At 63.0% G+C, this 13928-nt stretch overlaps 1 long non-coding RNA gene across 1 annotated transcript in view; it reads right to left on the reverse strand.

Annotated features, from left to right (window-relative positions):
- Nucleotides 1–13928, reverse strand: part of LOC144226472 (uncharacterized) — a 29370-nt gene that overhangs the window by 7947 nt on the left and 7495 nt on the right. The window contains exon 2 of the long non-coding RNA XR_013333659.1: nucleotides 2300–2459. This is a non-coding gene — a long non-coding RNA (uncharacterized LOC144226472). The remainder of the gene's footprint in view (nucleotides 1–2299; nucleotides 2460–13928) is intronic.

Genomic DNA, 13928 nt, shown 5'->3' on the forward strand with positions numbered 1-13928 from the left:
CGCCCAGCCCCTCCCACACTGGGCTGCAGGCAGGTGGGGGGGGTCCAGGGTTAGAGGCAGCATTCTCCAGGCCCCGGGCACCTCGTGGACCCCACCAGCGTGTCACCTTCACCAAATGCCCAGCTGCAGGCGTTCCAGAACATTCCTTCCTGTCCCTCCCTTACCAGCACGTGCGAAAGGCAAGCTACTCAGGCCCCGAGGGGGTCCTCCCCTGTCAGTCCTCACGCCCCGCAGACCCGTCCAGGCCCGGCAGCTCCTGGGGACCAGCCCCAGAGGGAACTGCGCCCCCCTGTTCCTCAGCCCTGAGCCGGAGCTGGAGCCAGAGGGTCTTCCGAGGCCCAGAGACGAGTTCAAAGGACTATCTGATAAGAAACAAAGCGAAAGTCCGGGGAATTAAGCGATGAACTGGTCACAGATGACAGTCCTGTTCGAAAGACAGTGACTCCCTTGTTCACGTGTTGACTTAATTTTAAGTAAGGCTCCCCAAATCCCTAAATCAACAGCGGGTCCTGCAGATTGTTGCGTAAGAGCAAGAGCCGAGCTGGGAATGGCCGTGGCGCCAAAGAGCGGTCGCACAGCGCCCCCTGCGGGGGACCAGGGGCACAGCCCCCCTCACGCTCGGCGCCCCGCGGTTCCGCAGAGGGCACCCCGAGCCGCTGAGAAACAAGAGGGCAAAGCGGGGCCACCTTCAGTCAAGAAATTCCTACGCGAATGTCTGGAATTAACTGGCTTGTTTTTAGGAAGACGTTCATCTGAATAGGTACTTCCGGGTCCCGCAGAACTTGGCTCCAACGGCCACAGAAGAGATGGTGCGTGGGCATCGGAGGCGCGTCTGATGCTGTTGTCAGAAGGAGACGGAACTCAGGCCACCGCCGGGGCTCCCGCCGCGGGAGCGGAGCCCCCAAGTCGCCCAGGGCCCCGAGGGGCTGCTGCCCCCAAGCTGGGGCAAACCCTGCCTCTCTCTGGTCTCGCAGCTGTGACACTCGGCCCCTGCTCAGCTGCTCCCTGGAGACCCAGAAGGGCAAACGGCCCGGGCCATGGGGGGCCGTGGGGGGCCGTGGGGCCGCCTGTCTGTGTGCTGGGCCCCTCTCCGCCTCCTGTGCCCTTCCCTCGTGCCCTGCCCGCCCCCAGGCCTCTAGTGAGCACAGGGCCCTGAGCAAGCGGCTTTGGGGGCCCGAGAGCAGGGGTTCGTGGAGACGGGCTTTTCCCTCAGAATCTTGTCGTGGTCTGGACGGGGGGCCTGGGAGGCGCACCCAGGACTTCCAGAGACTGTGAAAAGGAAGGACCAGACCAGTGACTGGACACTCTTCCTTCCTCCTGCCAGTTTTCAACATTCAGTGGCAGCCCTGGTTTCAGTAAATGGCTGTTTATTTCCCCTCGGGAAACGGAGTGAAGGACAGAGGTAGCAGAGCACCTTCAAAGGGGCGCCCCGGAGAGTCTCAAGAGATGAGTCACATGTCGGTACTGGAGATGACGGAAAACCTTCAGGCTTTTCCCAGGCTACCCATCCATCCGTCCACCCGTCTACCTGTCCATCCATCCATCCACCCACCCATCCACCTGTCCGTCCATCCATCCATCCATCCAAATACCCACCCATCCATCCACCATCCATCCATCCACCACCAACCCATCCAGCCATTTATCCATCTACCCGTCGATCTACCTACCCACACACATATTCCAAAGACACCACAAGCTGAGGACCTCCCATGGGACGCAACGTCTTCAGGGTGTGAGTTTGGAATGACAAGGTCCAGGACACTCTGTGTTTACGGATGTGGCTCAAGAGCCCTGATTCAAATCCTCACCTGCTGTTAGAGGGCTGGCCTAGGCAGGTGACCCAACTGCTCTGAGCCCCAAGGCCACTCCTCTCAGTGGGGACAAGAGGACCTACCTCTGAGACTGGCCGCCAGGACTGCAGGCGACAGCGCAAGGCTCAGTGTGGCAGAGACCCTCAGGCAGGTCCCATCCAGTCACACTCAGCCTTGTCTGCCGGTCCGTCTCCCCCGTCTCTGCTCACCGCCCCCTGGTCCTGTCCGGGCCTCACTTCTCCCACAAAGGAGGTGACAGTGAGTGTGGCTGAACAAGGAGGGAACACGGGGTCTCACCTACCTTTCAACCTTCGGCTTGAGTAGGACTCGCTGGAAGGTGCGTCTGCCCGCCCCCCGCCCCCCGCAGGCGTCTCCAAGGTTCCTTGATTCAGGGGAGGACACAGCGGGGACAGCAGGGACAGCGCGAGAGGGTGGCGAGTGTGGGGCTGCGGGCGGGGGCTTCAGAAAGGGCTGTTTATTATGACCTTCTCTGTCCACTTCCCGGGCGGGGGGGTGTAGCTCCAGGGTCCAGTCTGGGGTCTGGAGTCGGCTTGCTGGCTTTCTGAATGAAGGAATCGGTGAATCAGTGAGTCAATGAACGATTCAGCAGCACCAACGCCCATGGAGGGGCTGCCTGTCAGCTTCCTGCAAGATGTAGACAGAGTAAGAGGGAGGGCGAGCCACCAGCCGGCCCCGGGCACCCAGCCTGGCGTCCAAGGGCTTCGTGCCCCAGGAGGACCCGAGCTCAGTTGAATGGCTCCAGGCCTCCCCAAGCCCTTAACCGACAGCACCGGGAAGAGCCCCCGGGGAAAGGGCCCCATCTCTAGGTGGTATGGTGCTTGCTCTGGGGGACCGCGCAGCGCCCTGAGCCGTCTGTGTTTCTCTCCTCTGCATTAGACTTTATGGGCGGGTGGGTTCCAGGCCCAAGTCCCACGTGGAGACGATGTTCCAGGGGCGCCGGGAACCCTGGAAGCAGCCCCGGTCCCACTGACAGTCTCCTGGGGCCCCCACCAGTCAGCACCCTCGGTTCTGAGCGTCCCAGCCTGACAGGCCCCCATGATGTTGGGCAAACGCTGCTCGCACCTCCGTCCACCCCAGACTCTGCGATTCGGTGCCTCTACTTACAACTGCTGGGTTTTTTCCTTCTGTGATTGTTTTTCTCAAAATCCCCCTTATCTGGCACTCTATGCAAAATTAACTCAAATGAATCAAAGGCCTAAACGTAAGAGTTAAAACTACAAGAGTCTTAGAATAAAACAGAAGGAAAGAAACCCCTCGACGTTGGATTTGCGCTGATTTCTTGGATGTGACACCGAAAGCACAGGCAGAAAAGCAAAGAGGTGAACCGGGCTTCCGCAACATGACCAACGTTTGTGCTGAAGGAACAACCAAGGGTGAGACAACCCACGGGAGAGAAGAAAGTATCTGTGTATCTTCTACCTGATGACGGTGTGATATCCTGAATATGTAAAGAGTTCCCACAACTGAACAAGAACAAAAACAAACAACCCAGTTCAAAATGGGCAAAGAAGGGGTCCCTGGGGGGCTCATTTGGTTGAGCCTCCGACTCTTGATTTCAGTTCAGGTCATGATCTCACGGTTCGTGAGTTCGAGCCCAGTGTGGGGTTCTGTGCTGACATCGAGAAGCCTGCTTGAGATTCTCTCTCTCTCAAATCATCTTTCTAAAAAATGACAAAGCACTTCGTTATGGACTGCATGTCTGCATTCCCCTGAAGCTCACCTGTCGAAGCCTTAACACCAAGAGTGCTGATATTCGGAAGTGGGGCTTGTGGTGACCAGGGCTACGTGAGGTCACTGGGGCGGGGCTGAGCTGCCGGGACCACGTCTTGTCGGGAGGGACTCGGGACAGTGTGCGGGCTCCATGACCCGGGACCTCTGGCCCCCAGTTGGTGAGAGAAGGCTCTCGAGCACCCCGGTCTGTGGGAGACAGACCCAAACAGTACTTCTCCAGGGAAGATGTGCAAACGCCAGAAGCACATGAAAAGATGCTCAACATCACTACTTAGCCTTTCAAAATAAGTACTGAATTCCTGTGAGAATAAAAGTCTTGGGTTTAAATAAATAATCTCCCTTATTTGGAGTTTTCCAGTTGCCTAAGAAGGTGGATTAAAGTCTGTCCAAGCCGATTACTGCTGCTCTCACGGAGAAGGCTCAGAGCCACACAAGGGCCGGGACGCAGGGAAGGGGCCGCTGACGTGCTGGGACCCCAGATGCATCTCAAGGCATCGAGGATGTGTGGGCCGGTGGGCACGAGCCGGCGCGCGGGCGGAGGTGCAGGAGGGAGAGCCCGCAGCCTCGGAAGCAGGGGAGGCGGAAGCTCTGCCTGGGGCCTCGGAGGCGGGTGCCACGCAGACAGCCCGTGGCACAGCCAGAAAACAAGGCTTTGGGGCTTTAATAAATTGAAAACAAAACTTTAAGCTCCAGCTCCTCTGGGTAAACTTTTTCTGGGAATTAATTTCTAAGATAAATTGTTTTGGAATTGTTTGGTCCATCTCGCCTAAGCCCCAATGTTTTTCTGATTAGACGTTTTCATCTAAATAGACCTGACATCTGATCGGCACCTCAATCCCGGCCGTATTGACATCTGCCAGCCGGCGGTTCACGGGGAAAGTATGAATTCCTCGCTGAAGGCTTTGCTCAAATTGAGCCGTATTCTCCAAGAAATTAGATGGGCGCTCGGCTGTGCAGGAAGGTCCCTCACACCTTGGTCTTNGCTGCACGTACACCTACCAAGTTCAAGGTCAGTCCCTGGCCGTGTTCAGACACGTCCTGCACCCACCAAACAACCCTCCTCCCCGAGGAGGCACTGACGCCGTTTCCCTTAAGGGCACAATCCCTGAGCCGGAGCGGAACCAGCGGCGAAGCGGCAAACGTGTAACGAGGCTGAACAAAGTGGGTCCGCAGTTTCCCTCCGGCAGGTAGACGGGGGCTCCGGCTGGGTGCTCAGCGCCAGCCCAGGCAGGCTCCCCAGGGGAGCGGGCCCCAGAGCCTCCTCGGCACCCCCCCCATGGATCCCATGGAGCACAGGACACACAGGGACATATAGGGCACACTCAGGGGACACTCGAGGACACGCAGCGACACACGGGGGACACACATGGACACGCAGGGGACACACCGGGGACACACAGGGGACACGTAGGGGACACGCCGGGGACACGCAGGGGACACACATGGACACGCAGGGGACACGCAGGGACACGCAGGGGACATGGAGAGCCCTACAAAGGTGCAGCCTGAGACACCCCCCATGGAGCCGGGCCGCCCAACACAGCGAGCGCCCGTCCCCGAAGACCGTGGTTAGGAAGCGCTGGTGGTGGCTTCCCCAAATGAGGNACATGGACACGCAGGGACACGCAGGGGACACGCAGGGGACACGCAGGGGACACGCAGGGGACAGGGAGAGCCCTACAAAGGTGCAGCCTGAGACACCCCCCATGGAGCCGGGCCGCCCAACACAGCGAGCGCCCGTCCCCGAAGACCGTGGTTAGGAAGCGCTGGTGGTGGCTTCCCCAAATGAGGCGAATGCACGTTTACGGTTTCAAGGCTCCGAGAAGTTCCTCAGGGCGTGACAAGGTCACCGCCAGAAAATAGAGGCAAATCGTCCCTATGCTTCAAAGTTTCAGTGACATCCAGACACTGAAAATGCTAGATTTTGTTACAAAAAATTACACACTTCACTTAAAACAACAACAGTCTACAATTTAAAAGGCAAACAACCGGGAAAAGGTCATGACAGGGTCCCAGCGGCCGTGTCCCAGGCGGGAGCCCTGTGCTCAGAACCGGGACTGCCCACCCCCGGGCCCACGGGGACACCAGCCAGCCCCCTGCCTGCGGGTCACACTGCAGTGAGGAGGGGCCTCGGGGACAGAAGCTTCCAGGAGGAGGCCTGGCGGTGGGGGAGGCTCAGGCTCTCGGGAGGGCCAAGTCCGAGCGCCCAGCCTCTAGTTCCCATTCCTGCAAAACTCCCGACCCAGGAGCGCCAGCTTCCGAAATAAAACCTAGCATTTTCCGAGCCTCTTACTTCATCAGCGCTTTTACGCTCAGCCTTCCCAGGGGCGCGGGCTCAGGCCCAGCACCCCCCCCCCAGGGTCTATGCCCACTTGACCTTGAGTGACCCTGGCCCCACCAGTTCCCTCCCCTGCGGGCTGGGGTCTGGGCGTCCTGGGCACCCGCCCCCATCATGGTCATGGAGCTTCTGGACCTGGAGAAGGACACGTGTGGCCACCCTCCCCCACCCCGTGGCCTGCCCACGTCCTGGCAGGCCGGAGCCGCCGGGATGGTGAGCCCAGCACCTCAGCGCCCCCCAGACGAAGGTCCCCTAAGAGAGAGGGGCCCAGGGCTCAGCTCTGCCGCTGGTGGAGGGGGGTCTCACCCAGACTCAGCCCCCAGTCCCTTCCCCAGCCCCCACCCCAACACAGGGTCCCCTGAATGAGGAGGTCTCTGCCCTTAGTGAGTCTGAGGTCCAGTGACACCTTCCCCATTGGGGACTCCGCCCTGCCCTCGCACTCTGACCCCCTCACCCACCAGACAGAGAAAGGGCAGGCAGACCGGGACATGGGAGACGAGGCTGCTGACCTCTGAGGCCCCTGCACCCAGGACACTGGGGGTCGGCTTCCCCCCCTGGGGTCTCAATCTCCCAGAACAAACACGAGAGGAATGGAGGCTGTGTCCCCACTGATGTGACATCCAAGCCAGGCTCCCGGGGTCATGCAGATGCCTCCCAGCTCAGGGCCACCCAGGGGCACGCTCCCACCATCCACACGGGGGCTGGCAGCCACCGGCACCCCGTGCCCCCCACACCCCCCACACCTGTCAAGCGGCCACAGAGCTGGGACCGGCCGTTGGGTCTGCTGCCGCGGCCTGTCCAGGCTCCCTCCCACCACGGCTTTCCCGTCACCGGCCCGGGCACGAGGGCACTGCAGAACGCACCCGCCTCCCCAGGGCCAGGCCCCCACACCGCTGGGTGACATCAAATCTCCCGCTTGGATGCTTCCCAGCAAACGGGAGGGACCTTCGTTAAAACCCACTAGATGCAAATCAGATTAAAGCCACAAGCACATGACTCACCCGAGAACCCGCCCACCCTGCTCCAGCCCCTCCCATGGCCACATAGTTCACACTCACCTGCCCAGACGGACGTGTTCCCGCGCTCCGGTGAGGCCAGGGCGGATCCCCCAACACCCGTAACGGTGACGGCTAACACGCACAGTCCCCTCCCTGCACGTTCCCAGCGGCCAGGTTGTGCTCCCGTGGCTTCAGTGGCGCCGCCGCCAGCACCGGGCCCCGTTTCCGGGCTGTGTGACTGCCGGGGTCTGCACGAAGCACAGAGCCCGTCGGAGCTCCCCAGGCACAAGTGGCGGCGGGAACAGCGGATGCCCACCATGCTCCTGACCGACCACGGCGCCTCTTCCCAGGTCTGCGGTCGGTGCGGGCACAGGCGGCCAAGCGCGGGCGGTGTGCTTCCCCGCTCGGGTCCCGGTGATAGACCCCGGGACAGTGTACAAACATGAGCACTCGAACGCAGTTGGGCAGCCGCCTAGGGATGTGCCGAGAGCCACGGTGGTGGCCCTGGGAGTGAAATCCAGACTAAACACCCACGGAGTCACCAGGAGTCCACTGGCTGTGCGGCGTGGACACGGCGACCGGGACACTGTGCGTACAGCTGAAGGCCTCCCCAACGTAAGCAAGGAGGGTGGCCGCGATGACGAGGCTGGAGACGTCCCCGGAGGTGACAGCTCACAGGGAAGGAGCCCCAGAGATGCGGCAGGACTCGGAAGGCGCAGAGCATCAAGTGCACGACGCCGACCCTCCGTGGGGGGACACGGCGCTCTGAGGATGGAAGGGCCGTGCCCCACGCGCTTGCCAAGCCACTCCTGACAAGCTGTCTGTGAAAACGTGAACCACTCAGATCCTCGGCGTTTCCGGGGTTTCACGTGAGCGTCCCACTAATTCCACTTTCCTTTCCTCGCACGTTACCGCCAGCACCGAAGCGGTTCTGACAATTCTGCAGCTTCAGCTGCGCAGACATCTGTACGGTTCGGCAGCTGGGTGTGAAGCCGAGTGCCCCAGACGCCCACACGCCTGCTCAGCGTCACAGTCTCATGCATGTCCCCATCTGAGCCTCAAAGCGATCTCAGGAGGGTCTGTCCCCGTGTTTCTTACCCCTGAAGAAACTGAAACACACAGGCCATGGGATGTGCTACAGGTCACCTGGGAGCCCAGGAGAAGCCCCGGGTGCTCCCAGAGGCCCCCTGAGGCCCCCTGCTGCGTGTCCGCGGCTGGACGCCGCACCACACTGGTGTCCTGGCCCATCGGAGGTCCGGTGACTCAGCTCATCTCTGACGACTGTCTGTGTCCTGGGCCCTGGTCCATTCTCTCCGTGCCCGGCTCTCCTGCTGCCCGTGCGATCGGCACACCCTCACCCGAAACGAGGCTGTGACAGGACGGGTCCCTGTGGCACACCTCCAGGGACCTTCCCTGTGCCACCAAAATGCAGGTCATAAAATTGCCAGGGAAACTCATGACCTAAAGGTTTAGACCCTGAATGTTACACCCCAGTTCTGCAAGAGGCAAGTTAACCTGCTCAGCTATTAACTCTGCATCAGACCTTAACTTGGAATCTTCAAAGTCCTAGATAAACGTTTCACAGCCAGTTCGGGCACAGCAGGGATCTGTTTGGGACAAAGTCCCCGTGAAGGGGGAACCACGGCTCAGTGTCCTGAGAGTCTCCGGGTCACACTCCTGCACCTGTTCCGGAATCACAGAGCCAGCGCTGGCCCACGGAGTTACTCTCCCCGCTCTGGGGATAACTGAAAGTTCAGAAAAAATTAGAAGTTAATTAAACTAGGAATATATGGTTCTGAAATACCGCAATCCATTTCAACACATGCAGGTAACTGAATAGAGCTCTGTGGACGTGCGTCTGCCCCCCCCCCCCCACTGCCGTCCTGCCCCGCGACACTCACGCCCCCAGCAGGGACCCTGCCCGGCCCCCCAGCATGCCCGCCCACTACGCGGGACTGCGGGGAGGCAGGCCGGAGGGCAGGGCGGGCATCCTCGCCCGGGGAGGAAGGAGCCTGGCACCCGGCCGATGGCCGCAGGGGCTGCTCGGCTGCCGCCAGCCTGCACAGCCCGGGCAGTTGCTTGGCAATGACTCCAGTCAGCTCTTCCCGTGGGGTTCAGAAGAAGCAGTCAATTCTTTTGATGGGATTTCAAAAGCTTATTAAATTATGTTAAGCTTCTGCCGCGGAGCCTCGGGGACGAGGTGACCAGCCCCACTCTGGTCACTCCCTCCCCCCAGGACCCCCACGCTTGGCCAGAGCTGTGCCCCCTCCCTGGGGCTCCCTTTCTCGTCTCCTCCTGCTGAACAACCTCGAGCACACGTGGTCTGACTCCTCTGGGCTCCCCTGCACCACTCCCCCNTCAGCCGCAGCGTCTGGGACCAGGTCCCCGTGGCAGGGCTGAGGCCACTGGCAGTCCCAGAGTAACCCAGGTCAGTGAGGTGGCCCAAGCACCACGGCTCACCTGGGGACCTCACCCAAGTGTGCGGTGCAAGCCGAGAAGCCGCCAGGAGGTGGCGCCCCGTGGCACGTCCCAGGAAGACGCTGGAAGAGGCAGGAGCAGGGGTGCAGCAGGGAGGCCGGCTGCCTTCACAGCCCAGTGGCCCCCCCGCCCCCCCCTGCCGTCTGGGCTGCAGGCTGCAGGCAGCACAAACCCCGTCCAGCACAGACACAGCCGTGTGCCAGGCGCCCCACACTCAGAAGGCAGGAGGCAGGAGCCAGCCCAGAAGGGCTCCCCAGCAGTGACCTCATCCGTGTCACATGACGCTGACAGGCTGACATTTACTGAGACTGGCCACGGGCGTGTCACAAAAGGGGGCACGGGCTCCTCCCGTCCCACACATGGCCGAGGGGTGAGGGGCTCAGGGGGAGGCTGGCCCAGGTCCGGCTCATCACCTTCAGGTGGCTGCTTTGTCCCGGTCACCCCACTGTGTCTTGAGGTCATGGTCATGACCTGGGTCATGAGGGGTCCACACTGACCCCTTCCTCCAGGCAGGCACCCTCACATCTGTCACGACCAGGTCCTGGTCCTGCTGATCTGCCAGGTGGCCTCCAGGTGCCACTGGGGCATCCCTACTGGGGTCACTCACTGGGTGATGCTGCCGCTGACCCCCAGGCAGGGTGGGGGTGCCGGGGCACACCCCAAGTTTACAGGGGCCAGGTGAACCCCGCTGGTCCCACACCCCATGAGAAAGCAGGCTCCTTGTGGCCGAAGGCTCCTGGCTGGCACCATGGGGACCCTGCAGGGTCTCGGCCCGAGGGGTGCTGGGGACCAGCCCAAGTCTCCTCCGGGCCACCCCCAGGAGCAGGAGCCCCAGCATTACGCAGGGCTGGGCACATGGGCGACACCAGGTTCCCATCACAGGGTCCACGCATCCTGCCCCAAGGTGAGTGCTGGGCCAGGTTAGGGACGAGGGTGTAGAGGCCACGGCTGGGACGGGGGCTGGAGCCGGTGCCCCTAAACCCGCCAGTCCACACCCCCGGGAAGGGGGCTGCTGTGCCCAGCTCACAGCTCAGCGTGAGGAAGGTGCTCCTTGAAGCCCCAGTGACTTCAAGAACCCGCCTTGCAGGAGTCTGTCTGCCCTCAGGACGACAGCCCAGGCTCCGGGTGCGCGTGGCCGTCAGCAGGCCGGGGACGCCCATCCTCACGCCAGGCCCCAGGTGCAGAAGGACGGCCTGGGCACCGACGGAGAGATGCCCTCCCCTCCCCCCACCCCCCACTGCCGAGAAGCCGGCTTTGTCCCGAGTCTGCTGCACCCCAGACCGCCCTGCAGCCGATGCGGGAGCCCGTTCCCAGGCCTGGACAAGGGTCACTTACGTGACCTCCCGGTTCCCTTCCCGGCCCAGCCCGCCTGTGCGGACCCGACCACATGCCACCCTCCTCTGCTCCCCAGCTGCTGTCGCTGAGCCCACCTTCCAAGCCTTTCCTCCTCCCGCAGCACCACCCTGGTCTGGTCACGCCTCCCCCTCTGGGGCTGAGGCCGAAGGCAGAGGTGGGGGGGGGCGCAGGGGGAGGCTCGTCTGCACACTCACTGCCCCTTACCGGTCCCTCCCAGGCCAGCGGGCGAGGGGCACTGTCCCCCCCTCCCCCTGCCCCACCGACCTCCCAGGGGCTCATGCCCGGTGCATCCACTNCGCCCCAGGCTGTCTGCCCTTCCCGCCGCGTCCCCGCGCCCCGCCGCAGCTGCAGCCCCGTCACTGCGCCAAGGCTGATCTGCTTTATTCGATCGCATCTGTAACTCTTAGTTAATTTGCTCCGTAATTGGGTTTTTGCCTATGACGCTTGAGATCATTTGATTTTCAGGATCTGGGTCTATTCCCAGCCTGCTGTCGCTAACGCTGGTGGCGCTCCTCCCCCCAGCCCCTCCCTGAGGCCACCGGGCCCGAAGCCCGGCTCTCGGAAAGGTCGAGAAGCCAGCCTCCCCTGCCAGCTCGGCAGCGGAGCACCCAGCCCTCCAGCCCCATAGGCCCCCCGTGCTCCCTTGGGTCCCCCCGCTCAGTGGGCGCCTGGCCTTCCAGGGCCCAGTGCTCTCTGCCGATGGCTCCACGGTGACCCACCGGCTACCGGAGACCTGGTCGTGGAGGCAGACGACAGGGCAGCCGCAGGCGGCGTGGGCCATCGAGCGCTTGCATTTCCGAGGCTCGAATCCTTTCCGGGCTCCTTCCAGGCATCGCCTCCTCCTCCCACCCCAGCCACCTGAGGCCCTGGGCATCACCAGGGGAGGGCATCGTCCCTGCCCCTCTGCCCGTGACCCCCAGCCCGGCCCTGACCAGCCCCGTCCTGTCTCCCCTCAGCTTAGAGGTGCCTGAGGACACACACCCTGCGCTTCTCGAGGGCCCCCCCAGGGCCGGCACGCCTCCCAGCTTCCCCAGGCTCCTGGCTCCACGGCTTCCCGGGTGTGGGGACGCCACCCTCACCTGCTCACAGGTGCCAGGCCGAGGGTGACACAAAGGGAGGGCGAGGGGTGCCGCTAGACGGGCAGCGGCCTGGCGTGTGAGGCAGGGGCCACGCAGTCTCAGGCCGGGCCCCAGGCCTAGAGTGTCAGAAGCTGAGAGTCTGCCCTTGCCGGCAGGTGATCAGGATCAGACCACCACCCACTGCCCTGCACNGTCCCTCGGTCACCTCTGCTCCGGGACCCCGACCTCCCCGAAATCTGGCCCGGGCCTCCCGGCGCTGGTCTGGCTGGAAGGCCAGGTCTGGACACCCCAGGGCCTGGGCGGTGGACAGCAGTTTCTGACGGGTGCGAGGCGTGACCCCAGGGCTCGGGTCCCAGCGGGGCACGGAGGGCAGGCCGGGGTCCTTGGGACACACTCGGGCAGCAGGGAGGGCCCGTGGTCGTGGAGGCTGGTGCTCAGCACAAGGACCTTCCATGTACAAGCGGGTCGACCACAAACCATCGGCCCCAACAGGAGCTCAGCAAGGTGGAAACGCACGAACGGGCCCCCCCAGGCTCCAGCCCCCCGGGCACCTCAGTGAGGGGCGGGGACCAGCGTCCGGCAGCGGATGGAAGGGCAGGGCTGCGGGGCCCTGACGCTTCCCCAGACGCCTGGAGGAGCAGGACCACGGAGGGCCGGGTCACCAGCACCGCAGGCTCCGGGGCGGTCGCGTCCCCACCCCCACACTTCCAACCACCCCAACACGACTCGGCAGGGAAGACGTCCCCTCCGACACCCACGGCCCCGCCAAGGGGACACGTAAAGTCGACCATCGCGATCGACATGAAAACGCAAATACTCTGCACAGAAAACACACGTAAGCACAGCTAGAAAGCGTGGAGGCCACGGGGCGGATAAACGGTCGGCATCCAGACTACAGCGGCCCCCACACACTGAAACACCACAGAAAACGGGCAATCTGAAGACGGCTTTTCCGAAACTGAGTCCAGGGCGATGACATGTCGACAGTCGGGCTGCTGGGGTCCGGCTCCTGCAGACGAGCCCGCGTCCATCCAGCAGGGGAGAGTCCGGTTCCATCTGGGGCCGCCCACCCCGAGCAGGGGCGTGAAGGGGCTCGGCCCGGGGGAGCAGCAGGGGCCCCTCTGTCCAGGGGAAGGGGCCCGAGGGCGCCAGCATGCCCACCCCCTACAGCAAACTCGTGCGTGAGCAGTCAGAGGGGCTCCTGGCAGCCGGTCGGCAAACGCAGCCCAGGACCAGCCAGCTGTCCCGGCAGAGCAGGCAGATAAACCGTGAGCCAAGCGCACAGTGAGGTCGCACGGTGTCCACACGGNGGGAGAAGCAGCCAAGTGTCCACGATGGACGAAGAGTAAACACGACGGGTCACCAAGTGCTGGTCACAGGTGGACACCGAGGACAGCCCAGGTCGCCAGCCAGGGCCCTGGGGTCAGGCGAGGCCCTGGCACCCAGGCTGCTGCTGGACGAGCTCGCTGGAGGCGCGTGTGACCCCCAGAGAGCAGCCAGCCCAACGGGGCTGCGAGCCGCTGAGCCGCACGTCCCTGGATTCAGGTCGGAGCCCTCACCGCCCCCCCGCCCCCCGTCCTCAGTGTGACCGCATGGGGGGTGGGGCCCTCGCAGAGGGGTTAAGGTAAAACGAGGTCATGTGCGTGGCCCCGATCCAGTGACAGGCGTCCCCGTAAGAAGAGATCAGGACGCGGACGACCGTGTGAGGACGCGGGAGAGGATGGCGTCTACACGGCAAACAGGGACCTTGGAGGAACCAGCCCTGCCCACACCTGGATCTGGAACCTTCCACCTCCAGACAGTGAGGAAGTCAGTGTGTTGTTCCAGATGCCCGTCCGCGGTGCTTCGTTAGGACAGCACCTGGGTCAGAGGACCCAGCGGGCCCTGCACCCCGCGGGCTGCCCCCACCACCCACCCACACTCACCATCCCTTCCCACCACCCCTTCTGCCGGGAATACTGCTGGTTCCCAGGGAATCTCCCGCCCACGGAGATAAACGTCCCCCTCGATGGAGCACTTGACACAGTCGGGAGCCGGCCTCTATCCATCTATCCAGCAGGAAGATGCACTTGACTGTCAAGAACACGCCCACGGAGCTCGATTCGCACCCAGG

This window comes from Crocuta crocuta, unplaced genomic scaffold, assembly GCF_008692635.1.
Source record: "Crocuta crocuta isolate KB4526 unplaced genomic scaffold, BGI_CrCroc_1.0 scaffold143, whole genome shotgun sequence".
Taxonomy (NCBI): Eukaryota; Metazoa; Chordata; class Mammalia; order Carnivora; family Hyaenidae; genus Crocuta; species Crocuta crocuta.